A 13,126-nucleotide genomic window follows, 5' to 3' on the forward strand; every position below is an offset into this window, starting at 1 on the left:
GTGACAGAATGACTTAGGATGGCGTGTCAATCATCAGTAGCACATGCCTGAAACTGACACTCAGCAGAACCAGCTCCCTTTCCCTCTCCTTTGTCAAGCTTCTGCTGAAACTTCCCTCCAGGTATCATATGGGGCAGCCCATCTGACCACCTGCCTCGCTTATTCTGGGTTAGCAAGCCAGGCCTGGCACAACCCTCGCCATCCTGCCCACCCAGGCTCCGCTCCACCGAGGTCTGCGTGGTTAGCACAGCAGCCTTGACGTCTTGATATTTAAGAGAGAGTTTCTCCCATTGAGCCTCCATGTTTTCATCTGGAAGGTGGGTGTTATTTTCCCTACCAAGAGCCCCTTTTCCCAAGACCCTCCTCCCTCCCTCTCCTCCCTCTCCACCTATCCCTTCAACTAGAGCAAATCCACTCTGGGGGTTTCTGAAGCTCCACTGATTTTTTTTTTTTTTTTAATTAATAGCCCCTGAACTGATTTCTCTGTGCCTTAAGCCTCGGGCCCTCTGTCTTTCCAGACTTCAGATCCCAGAATTATCTGGACTTTTCCCTTGAAATTAGTTCTTTCTCCCTCTTCTAGCTTGATTCCAGGTGGCTAGGAGCTGGGCACCCAAGGGAAGGGGTGCCACCTGATCCCGTGGGTCTAGCCCTCCCGGGGCAGGCCCTCCAGCTATGGGCAGAAGCCAGCGCTGGGCCACAGAGGGAAGTCCCCTTCCACTCAGCCGGTTACTGCACAGCTGGAAGCTGGCTCCCAGGCCAGGCAGTGGGGGGAGTGGGGAGTGGGCGGGAGGGAGGGGGGAAAAGCCGGAGAAAGAGGGGGCAGCCTGACAGAAAGAAAGACGAGAGGGAAAGTATCAGAGCCAGAGAGAGGAGGAAAGAAGGTCCAGGAGAAAGGTAAAGAGAGAAGGTGGGAGAGCATGTGGGGAGGGAGAAAAGCCAAGGAAGAGAGAACGTGAGTGTGTGCGCGTCGCGCGCACGGAGTGGGAGAAAGAGAGGCGAGAGGAGGAGAGAAAGAGACTTGGAGAGGGAAGGAAGGGAAGGAGCGGTTGGAAGCCAGGAGGAGCGAGCTGGAGGCGGAGACGAGGAAGTGGGGGCGAGGCGCAGGGCGCGGGCGGGGCGCACAGCCAGCTCCATCCCTGGCCGGAGCGCAGCCGGCGCGGGCGCTGGACGGAGGCGAGCCGGAGCAGAGCCACTTCAGCGGCAGCAGCTCCAGGTAGCGCCGCCGCCGCCTCCCCGCGGGGCCTGAGCTTGGGGTGGGGTCCCCTGGCGGGCGCTGGTGAGGAAGGGGGGCCGCCTCGGGCGGCTGCTCCCGGTTCCCCGCCGCCGTCTTGAGTCTGACCCCGGGTTCGAACCCCGGCCCCTCCGCGCGCTGACTGTGCCTGACCTTGGGAAAGTCGCTCCGCTGGCGAGCCTCAGTTACCTTCTGTGACTCGCGGGGCCGGGGCGGGGGGTGGCGCCCTGGGACGCCTTGCGAGCGCGGGATGCAACCCTGGTCGGCCTGCGGCAGTGACTCTGGGCGCAGGGTCGGGTGGATGTGCGCTCAAACCCCCTTGGGGGTGGATTTGGAAAATCCACTTTCGCCGAAATAGCCCCTGTTTTGTTCCCGGGTCTGGGTGCTGGCATGTTCTCAGGGCCATGTGTCTGTGGGCACAGGGCACGACTTTCTGCTTAAGGAAAGCAGGTAGAGCGCAGGGGGTGGACGGGGAGGAGACCCCTAGCTCCTCAGGCAGCCTTCATCCTCGTGGATGCACTATGCCCGGGAGCTGGAGCTTCCAGGATGAACCAGGCAAGTGGCCTCGGCTTAGCGGCTTGGAAATCCAATTGTGCCGCTTAAGTAGTACAGCTGACCTTGAGCGTGGGAGCCTCAGTTTCCTCCCCCATGAAAAGGACCATGCTAATGCCACCTTTGAAGTGGTTGTGAGGATAAGGAGGTGGGGGTAGGAAAGTACCTGCGGGTTGTGGTGTTCCCCAATGGCAGCTGTCATATCCTAACTTGCGTGGCCAGAGTCCTGCCGCTGGTTGCCTCTGGGAACTCATTTGTATGTGCCAGGTCCTCTCTGGTCTCCTTTGCCAGAGATGGTTAGTGGTCCAGCTGGGCATGAAGCCGGGCCCAGGGAATGGGGGGTGGTGGTGTCAGGCGTCCCACTCCCCAACCCAGACATACATCCTGGTGGTTCTTTTAGACATGAAATCTTTGAGATGACAGCTTATGTCCAGTAAAGACTCCTGGCTGAATGTCTACAAGCCTCAGTTTACTTATTTGTGACAGAAAGTTATGAATTCCTCTATTCATGAGTTTCCTGTTGCTGGAGGTTATGAAAGGCAATTAGTAAATTAGATTTATTTACATCTCTAGCTTGAGATATGAGGAGATTGAATAGAATGAGAAAAGAACACTTCTCTTGCACCTGCCCCGTGAAGGCCTGGTACTCAAAGCATTATTTATACAGTATTGGCTGTAGTCATCACAATAATCATGGAAGCCAGCGCCATTCAACCCCAGTTTACAGATAAGAAAATCAAGGCTCACAGGGTCTGTGATTTCCACAGGGTCACACTGGTGGGATGTGCCTGCCCTGGGATTGGCCCCAGTTCTGCCTGACTGTCGAGTGCTTCTCAAAGGACCAAACCACCCCCAAAATATGACTGTGAATGGTGTTCCTAGCACCTGGTTAGTTGGTTTCTTGTTGGCTGGTTTCTTGTTAAACATGTAATAGGAAGAGCTGCTACATAATCACTGGAGAAAGTGACTCTGAAGGCTGGCAGTGGGGTGGGGGGTGCCTTTGCCAGGTGATTTCTCTAGGGTTCTGGAAGCAAGGAATGTCGCGACTCAACACCACATAGGAAGCAGACACGAGGCTGACTCACGCCAGCCCACCAACTTCTCTTCCTTCCTCTACCACCTTGTCCCAGTTCACCTCACCTCAGTTAACCCCAGCCTAGACGTCTCTGGGCTGCAAGAACAATTTCTGCACCCTCCCCTGATGACTAATGCAACTGACCCTACCAGCTGATGTGTCCAACGAGAAAAGAAGGCCAGCTGTTGTCCATCTCCACTAAGGCCCCCAGAGAAAGGGAAACAGGATTAAGTCCCAATCCCAAGGATTTAACTCAGCTTAGGGAGAAAGTCTCTGATGATGGGAAAGTGGACTCCTTGCTATGGGAAAATGGGTGTCCCAGCAGGCTGGAGAGGTTCCTTTGCCAAAAATGTTTTAAGAGAAGAGGAGGACATCCAAACAAAAAGATGGAAATATGGACAAAGACTCTTTCAATTGGAAAGATATGCATCAACAATCAGAGAGCACCTAAATGTCTGACAGTTGGAGATCAATGAAGTAAACTATGGGACAGCCATGTGGCTACTAAAAATGGACAGTTCTTTTTTTTTAATGATAAATTTTATGTTATGTCTATTTTACCACAATATTAAAATAAAAAACAAACTTGAATGGTCACCCATCTCAGACTAAAAGCCTAAATTCTTTTTTTTAAAATTATAGTTGATTTACAATGTTGTGTTAATTTCTGCCGTACGGCAAGGCAAAGTGATTCAGTTATACATATACATATATATATACATTCTTTTTTAATATTCTTTTCCATTATGGTTTATCATAGGCTATTGAATATAGTTATCTGTGCTATACAATAGGGCCTTGTTGCTTTTCCGTTCTATATATAACAGCTTACATCTACTAACCCCAATCTCCCACTCCATCCCTCCCCCAACCCTCTCCCCCTTGGCCACCACCAATCTCTTCTCTAAGAAAAATGGACAGTTCTTAATGGATGGGGACATGCTTATGCTTATGCATATGCTTATATATGGCATAGTCACAAATTGGTGACAAGCACGTAAAAAAGACTGGAAGGAGATAAGTCAAATGGTGTTAACAGTGTTTGCCAGTGGGAGATTTATTCTTTCTTTATAAGTTTTGAACTTTCCAGATTTTATGCAATGAGCATATACTATAATAATTAGTAGACATAGAAGTCTCTGGCTTCCAATGACAATATACCCCACCCTCTCCCACCTCGTCCTGGCCAACAACCAGGACAGGGCTGGTGCATGGATGCTTGTCAGTAATAAGTACACCTCTGTGTTGAGGTCTGGCAGGCACCTTAAGAAGGAAGGAGAATACTAAAATTTTAATACCACTAATATCTGGTATTGGTTATGTTCTTACTGTGTGCTCGTGATAACCCTATGAGGCAGGTACTATCAATAGCCCATTTTACAGAGAAGAAACCAAGAGTCAGATACCTTCAGCCGCTTGACTAGTGTCACACAGGATTCAAGCCCAGGCCATCTAAATTCAGAGTCTACACTCCTAGCCAGAGTCAGGAAGTGTCAACAGACTCCATTGGCTGACATTTTAGTACCTATCACCGAAACCCTGGGGGAAGCAATGCATCTCTGCACTTTACAGGTAAAGAAATGGCTCAGGGAATTCCCTGGTGGTCCAGTGGTTAGGACTTGGCACTTTCACTGTGATCCCTGGTCACAGAAATAAAATAATAAATAAAGATGGCAGCATCCACACCAATGTCCATAACAGCACTATTCACAATAGCCAAGACATGGAAGCAACCTAAATGTCCATCAACAGATGAGTGGATAAAGAAGGTGTGGTACATACATACAGTGGAATACCTACTCAGCCATGAAAAAAAAATATTATATATATATATATATATATATATATATATATATATATCCTAATGGTTCTGTTTCTCTTCTCTGAAGAACTCTGACTGATACTTAGCATGTCAGAAATGGAACTCCTGCCCTTCCCCGAAGTCTGACCTACCTGCTCTCTTATTCATCTCAATTCATTGGCAACTCCATCCTTTTGGTTGCCCAGACTGAAAATCCAGAAGCCATCCTTTTCTTTTGTATTTATTAAAAAAAAAATTTAATCAATTTTTTAAGTTGAAGTATTGTTGATTTGCAGTGTTGTGTTGGTTTCGGGTGTGCAGCAAAGTGATTCAGATACCTATATGTACATGTGTTCTTTTTTGGATTCTTTTCCATTGTGGGTTGTTACGGGATGTTGAGTATGGTTCCTGGAGCCATCCTTAAAAGTTCTCTTTTTCTCATATATCACATGCAATCCATCATCAAATACCATTGGCTTTATCTTAAAAATATGTCAAAACTTACAGACTGGGAGAAAATATTTGCAAATGATGCAACCGACAAGGACTTAATTTCCAAAATATACAAACAGCTCATACAACTCAATAACAAAAAAACAACCTGGACTTCCCTGGTGGCTCAGTGGTTAAGAATTCGCCTTCCAATGCAGGGGACGTGGGTTTGATCCGGTCTGGGAACATCCCACATGCCATGGAGCAACTAAGCCCGTGCACCACAACTACTGAGCCTGCACTGTAGAGCCCGTGAGCCATAACTACTGAGCCCACGTGACACAACTACTGAAGCCCGTGCACCTAGAGCCTATGCTGTGCAACAAGAGGAGCCACCACAATGACAAGCCTGCGCACCACAACGAAGAGTAGCCCCCGCTCGCCGCAACTAGAGAAAGCCCACATGCAGCAACGAAGACCCAACACAGCCAAAAATAAATAATAAATTTATTTTTAAAAATTCCAGTCAAAAAATGGGCAGAAGACCTAAATAGACATTTCTACAAAGAAGACATACAGATGGCCAATAGGCATATGAAAAGATGCTCAACATCACTAATTACTAGAGAAATGCAAGTCAAAACTACAGTGAGGTGCCACCTCTCACCACTCAGAATGGCCATCATTAAAAAGTCCACAAATAACAAATGAGAGGGTGTGGAGAAAAGGGAACCCTCCTACACTGTTGGTGGGAATGTAAGTTGGCATAGCCACTATGGGAAACAGTATGGAGGTTCCTCAAAAAACTAAAAATAAAGTTGCCATATGATCCTGCAATCCTATTTCTGGGCATATATCTGGAGGAAACTATAATTCAAAAAGATACATTCACCCCAATGTTCACTGCACTATTTATAATTAGCCAACCTAAATGTCCATCGACAGATGAACGGATAAAGAAGATGTGGTACATATGTACAATGGAATACTACTTAGCCATAAAAAAGAACAAAATAATGCCATTTGCAGCAACATGGATGCAACTAGAGATTATCATACTAAATGAACTAAGGCAGACAGAGAAAGACAAATACCACACGATATCACTTATATGTGTAATCTAAAATATGTCACAAATGAATGTATCTACGAAAAAGAAACAGACTCACAGACATAGGGAACAGACTTGTGGTTGCTGGGGGCATGGGGAGAGGATGGAGTGGGAGTTTGGGGTTAGCAGATGCAAACTATTGTATATAGAATGGATAAACAACAATGTCCTACTGTATATCACAGGGAACTATATTCAACATCCTGTGATAAACCATAATGGAAAAGAATATGAAAAAGAATGTATGTGTATGTATAACTGAATCACTTTGCTGTACAGTAGAAATTAACACAACATTGTAAATCAACTATACTTCAATTAAAAAAAATTTTTAAATGTCAAAAAAAAAAAGATCCCACAAGCTGTATGGCATGGCCAAAAAAAGAGAAGAAAATAATTAAATTAATTTTCTTCTTAAAAAAGAAAAGAAATGGCACAGCAGTGACCTCCAAAGTGCCAGGCCTTGTGCTGGATGCTGGGGACCCAAAGGTACATAAGGTGCCCTCCCTAAACGGGTATGGGGAAGAGTGGTGTGTAAACAGTGTCCTCAGGGCTTTCATGCAGGTGGGGTTGTTTAGGAAACTGTGGGACCTCAGAGGACGAAGGGTGAAGGCTCCCTAGACAAGACGATATCTGAAATGCTTCTGGAAGGATAAGCAGTAATCCACCAGGTGAGTAAGAGAGGTTAGAACAGTGGTTCTCAACGGGGCACAGTTTGGTCCGCAGGGACATTTGTCAATGTCTGGAGATATTTTTGATTGTTACAACTGGGGTGGGGGGCTGTGCTGACATCTAGTGGGTAGAGGGCAGGTGTGCTGCTAAACATCCCACAGTGCTCCCATAACAAAGAATTAACCTGTCCAAAATGTCAACAATGCTGAGTTGAGAAACCCTGGCTCAGAAGAGAAGGGCCTTCCTGAACAGGGATCAGCAACCATGGATATTTACTAAGTGCCTCCTTTGAGCCTGTGATTGCATTACTGGCTGTCTGGCCTCCCTGCTGCCACTCTGCCCCCACCACCAACCAGAGTGGTCTCTTTTTTTTTTTTTTTTTTTTTTTTTGCGGTACGTGGGCCTCTCACTGTTGTGGCCTCTCCCTTTGCGGAGCACCGGCTCCGGACGCGCAGGCTCAGCGGCCATGGCTCACGGGCACAGCCGCTCCACGGCATGTGGGATCCTCCCGGACCGGGGCACGAACCCATGTCCCCTGCATCGGCAGGCGGACTCCCAACCACTGCGCCACCAGGGAAGCCCGGTCTCTTTTTTTAAAACATAAAAGCTGTGTAGAGATATAAATCACATGCCATAAAATTCACCCCCTTAAATTATACAAGTCAGTTGCTTTGGGTATATTCACAGAACTGTACAACCATTACTGCTCTCTAATTCCAGAACATTTTCATCACCCCAGAAAGAAACTTTGTAAACATTGGCTGTCACTCCCTATCCACCCCTGCTCCCACCCAACCCCTCATCTACTTTCTCTCTTTGTAGATGTGCCTATTCTGGACATTTCATACCAACGGAATCATACAGTGTGTGGCCTTCTGTGTGTGGCTTATTTCGCTTAGCATAACGTCCTCAAGGTTCATCTATGTTGTAACGTGTGTCAGTACTTCATTGTTTTTTTATGGCCCAAATAATATTCCATTGTATAGATATACCGCATTTTGTTTATCCATTCATCAGTTGATGGCTATTTGGGTTGTTTCCACTTTTTTGGCTATTATGAATAATGTTGCTCTGAATATTTGTGTACAGGTTTTGTCAGGACATAAATTTTCATTTCTTTGGGGTATATACCTAAAAGTAGAATTATTAGGTCATATGATAACGCCATGTTTAATCCTTTGAGGAACCTCAGAGTGTTGTCCAAAGCAGTGTTACCATTTTACATTCCCACCTGCAGTGTCTGAGGTTTCCAGTTTCTCCACACCTTCACCAATGCTTACGATCTGACTTTTGGATTCTAGCCATCCTAGTGGGTGTGAAGCGATATCACTGTGGTTTTGATTTGCATTCCCCTGATGACTAATGAATTTGAACATCTTTTCGGGTGATTATTGGCCATTTGTGTATCTTGTTTGTAGCACTGTCTATTCAGATCAGAATCATCTTTTGAAACTTGGTTGCGTCCTTCCCTTACTTAGACCGAAATGCAAACCCCATTAAGGTGTACAGGCCCTACAGGACTGGGCCTTGTCCCCACCTTCTACTGCATCTCCCCTCACTCACTCTGCTCTGGCCACGCTGGCTTCAAAGCAGCAAGCTGGTCCCCATGCAAGACCTTTGCACAGTTGGTCGAAAGGTTGGTCGTTTCCTCTGCCCAGGTCATCATATGCATAGCAGCTCTGGGGTCAACCTCAGAAAGGGCTTCACTGTTTTCTCAAGGGGCTCCCTCCACCCCTATCCCTTTCTAGCACATCTCAAGGTTTCTTTTGATCGTTCTTTTTACTATCTGATAAGATCCAGAGGAACTGGCCTCCTGTGTGACCCTGGGCAAGCGGCTGCCCCACTCTGGGTCCCAGCTGCCCCATCTGAAAACCAGAGGGGGCCGTATTGGCTGATCTCATAGGGCCTTCTCAGCTCTGCCCTTCTTTGATGCCGGCTTCCCTGTGACAGTGCTGCCAGGAGGGCGCAGGCTTGGCGCCGTGGCAGTGAGAGAGAGATGGCTGGAGCCAAGTTGGTCACGGATTGGAACAGAGCAGGTGGCGTGACTGATTATCGCCAGCCCCGTGGGGACAGTCTCTAGGAGCATGTGGCAGCCTGGACCTGGTGCCCAGCCTCCAGGAACAGCAGGAAGAATTGTCAACAGCTCCAACAAGGTCTCCACCTTGGCCACTTTCAGCTCTGGAGTCACCCACTTTTCCCATGAGAATAATCTTCTGACTTCCAAACCCTCTCTGAGCACTAGAGCCATTCGGTCCCGGGGGCTTGCTTGTGCCTAGTCCTGGGCAGTGTGCTGAAGACACAGAGATGGATGAATGTGACACCTGCCAAAAGATTCTGTTGTAGTGGGGAAGGCAGACGTGTAACCCACAGTGAGACAGATGCAGCCCTGAAGCCATGAGCAAACCTCAGAGACTCCATAACCCACTGCCCCGGGGGAATCAGGGGAGGATTCGCAGAGCTGGGTGTTTGGGTCGAATGGAGTGCAGCAGGTAGACAGAGGGTGTCCGGATATTAAAGGTGGAGAAAGAGGTGTGCAGAGACACAGCTGCGAACCCTCCAGGTGTGCTCAGGGCATTCAGAACAATTAGGTTTTGCCTGAGGTGCCAGGGACAGTGGAAGGATGTAAGGAGGATTCAGTTTGCCAGGGCCCTGATCATGAAAAGCCTGCAATGCCAAGCTGAGGAGTTTGGACTTTGCCCTGTAGGCTGCAGGAGTCATGCAGAGATTTTAGGCTGAGGATAGAGGCGATCAGCTTGCACTTTTGGAAATGCCCTTTCTTCAGACAGCACGGAGGCAGGTGGGGCGGAGGAGAGAGCAGGAGGCCAGGCACCTAATCGGGACGCCCTTGCTCTTGTCCAGGTGAGTAGGGATGAAGGCTGAAATGCTGCAGCTGGAGAGAAGACAACAGATTCAAAAGCTGTTTGGGAGGTAAAAGCACGTGAAGGAGATGGGAGAGTCTAATGAATGACGCGGGAAGAGCTGATGCCAGCCTCCCAGGGTCCCAGCTATGACGAAGGAGGTACGGGCGCTGCGGGAGCTGGTGCATGAGTGTGGCATTTTCCGGGTGACTGAGAGAGAGGATAGAGGCCTCGGGAGAGGGTTACCCAGACCCATGGGTCAGGATGTACAAAGGCACGGAGGTGTGAGAATGTCGAGAGTTAAGGAAAGGGTGAGGCTTTCTGGTTGACTGGAGCACAGAGGGCATGATAGGAGGGGAGGGGAAACTGAGGCGGGGGTGGGCAGAAGGGGCAGAGACTCTGGCATCGGGAGGCTGTTAGATGCCAGAGCAGAAGTCCCGGCTACAGCACTTCCAGATGCAGAGCGCTCACTACCCCCGAGAAAGCCCATTGCTAGGGTTAGTCACCCCTCTCCTGGACTCCTTAGCAGACTTCCAGGGCAGAGATGGGTAAATGTCAGCCTGATCTTCAACCAGGAAGAAGGCAGAGTCCCCCCGAACAACTGACCAATGAATTTGGTCTAGGGCAGAATTCTCAAAGGCATAATGAAAGGTGGGAGGGTGGTTAGAGAAGCAAGGAAATCCTGGGGGCTGACCTTGCTCTCCGAGAATACCGGGAGCGTGCCAAGATCATAGACGGTAGCTGGTGGAGGACATGCGCAGGGAACTCTAAGATTTTTTTTTTTTTTTTTAAAAAGAGCCAACATTTAAAAATGAGGTTTGATTGAAAAATTTGGATATTTTATTTTAAAGCCAGAAGAATTCATGTAAAAGCCAGATTTCCAGCTTCTCTTGCAGAATGTGGTGATTGGGGGGCACTAGGCCCATAGTGATCATAGTGGCCATCCCTCTGGCCCAGGCATGCATCCTCTCTCTGGGTCACCATGCCCGCACCCACACAGTCCCACAGAGGGTGCAGACAGTTCACACACAGCCTGCCTGGGTCAGGAGGCCTTTGGATCTGGGAGGCACAACCAGCCTCCTAACTTTCCCTTCCTTGGTGCCTTTCCCTTGCCCTGCATTCCCTCAACGGGTCCTAGGAGCATCATTCTCAGGGGAGGCTCCATGGTAAAAATAGGGCTGGGTGGGTGGGGCAGCGGAGAGAGGGTTCTAGGAGCTTATTTGACTTTTTGGAAGCCCTGCAATCCATAGCCCCTGTCAGTCACAGCACACGCCCGTGAGCTCAGTCAAGTCCACAGTAAGACCCCAGCTGACTTCATTTGCCCCTGATTCATTCCCAGCACAGATTCCTTTGTTTAAGTAGCACCCTGTCCCCATTTGGGGAAATACTGCCTTTTTCGAAAGTTTTATTAGATAGTTAGGCCTTTTTCTTTTCACTTTATGATTAAATAAAACACTGATCCGGTTCAGAAGTACAACATACAAAGGCGCGTGGTGTACAATATAAAAAGGCCCCCTCCACCCTGGCCCTGTCTGCCCTACCCAAAAGAGGGGGTCGATTTTGTTATTTTGTTGTGATGTATCTTTTCAGATTTTCTTTATCCAAAATCATATACACTTCATATATAAACACATGTCTATGTACGTATGTATTCTCACCTTTGACATAAGGGGAGCATATTATACACAATTTTGCATCTCCGTGTTGATTTTTAGTCCCTGTAGAATTAATTCTTAGTGTAGAAGATTTTGAATAAGGAGATGTAGAAGAAAACAGTAACAAATCATTGTACTACCATCCAAAGAAAACCACTATTACCGTTCAGCCTACCCTTCTACACATAAATTTTACTTGTTGTGTTTCTCCCCTGCAGGTTAACAGGGTAGGCGTAGTTACAGTCACCCTCTATATACAATCTGAATCCTGCTGTTTTATTACTTAAATATAAGCATTTCCCCTTATTTCATAGTTTCCAAAATGTGATAGCAACAGCTCTGGTAATTCCATTACGGCATAATTTACTCAACTGTTCTTCTAGTTTTTGACCGTGTAAAAGTCATTTGCAGTATTCACCTATCGTAAATAATAGTGAAACCTACAGTTTTGTATGTCTTTGGAGTTGTGTTGAGTGAGCACCTTCAGAAAGCCTGGCATCTAGAGCAGAAGCTGAGTGGCCATGAGTTGGTCCCCCAGGGCTGGTGGCTGGGGGGCTGGGAGAGCATAGCTGAGGGAGGGGATGTGGGTGAGGTCCTGGAAGAAGGGACCAGGAGGCCAGTGGGCAGCTGCAGGAAGGCGGGTTCTGGGCCCGGCATTGTGCTGAGTGCTTATGCATCCGTAGGGCGTTCATACCTGCTGAGGGCTTGGTAAGCACTGGGGCTTCACACACATTTGCCCAGTTACTCCTCACAACAGTCAGATAATGTGAGGATTATTGTTATTTCCATTCTGCCAGGTGAAGAACCTGAGGTGGGAAGAATGCAAGCCGTTGTTCCCTACGGCTGCAGAGAGAAGCAGTGCGGCCAGAATAGGACCCAGGTAGCTGGTTCTAGGAGCACCTTGCTCTTAACCCCCACAAGCCTCTCGACACCCTTGTGTAGTTGGGATTATTATCCCCACTTCTCAGGAAGAAAAACTGAGGCTCAAGGCAGAGCCACCTAGCTAACAGTGCCTCCCTGGCAAGTAGCAGAGCTGGGATTGGAACCCGCAGCAGCTGCTGGAAAAGACCTGATTTTCATCAGGGTCCTGGAGGCTGAGATGGGGGTGGGGTGAGGGGTGCGCTGGGAGGAGAAGCCTTCTGCCCCAAACTCAGACTCCGGGAGCCTCCCCTGTACTCAGACTCTTCCAGATAAAGACGTGTTTACTTGGGTGCCTTCTCTCACAGGAGAGGAGGACAAGAAGACCAGAGAATGGCCATGGAGAGGGGAGGGACATTTACCGAGGAGCCATCACACCTCTAGCGCCATCCCCTTACCTTCACATTTCATCTTCCCAGCATCGAATGCTGTGGTTTTATGCCCACTTACAGGTGGGAAAACCGAGCCTCCGACTGGTTCCGGGTTCCTTTCCACTACACCGTGTTAGCTTCCTGGCATGAGCAAAATACTCCCTTAAATGTTGGGCAGGCAGTCCTGGGGGTCCTGAAGTGGACTTGGGTGGTCAGTGGCACAGATAACAACCATCCAATCATACAGTGAACGGGGTTTTGCTTTTCGGTTCTCCTTCAGGCTTTCCTCTTTGTGTCAAAGAAAGTTATCGGTTAGGTGCTAATCTGTCTTTAATACCTTATAGCACAGCCTTTCTAATTAGGAGAGGGTTAGGCGGGCTTTTCAGGCAGCAGTAGCTACACTGTCCAGTGTAGCTACTAATTTAACAGCATTATCGGTGTTTCCACTGC

The 13,126-nt window shown here is 48.2% G+C and overlaps 1 protein-coding gene across 5 annotated transcripts in view; it reads left to right on the top strand.

Annotated features, from left to right (window-relative positions):
* The first annotated feature begins 952 nt into the window (after positions 1-952).
* Positions 953-13,126, top strand: part of HRH2 (histamine receptor H2) — a 47,859-nt gene continuing 35,685 nt past the window's right edge. For 2 of the 5 annotated variants that reach the window (XR_014294151.1, XM_082622080.1), the window contains exon 1: positions 953-1,213. The gene's annotated coding sequence lies outside the window, so the exon portion shown is untranslated. Of the gene's footprint in view, positions 1,214-9,733; positions 9,894-13,126 lie in introns of all 5 variants that reach the window. The other 3 variants (XM_082622077.1, XM_082622078.1, XM_082622076.1) reach the window with 3 other exon arrangements.

This window comes from Mesoplodon mirus, assembly GCF_964341445.2.
Source record: "Mesoplodon mirus genome assembly, chromosome: 5".
In the NCBI taxonomy this organism is placed as follows: Eukaryota; Metazoa; Chordata; class Mammalia; order Artiodactyla; family Ziphiidae; genus Mesoplodon; species Mesoplodon mirus.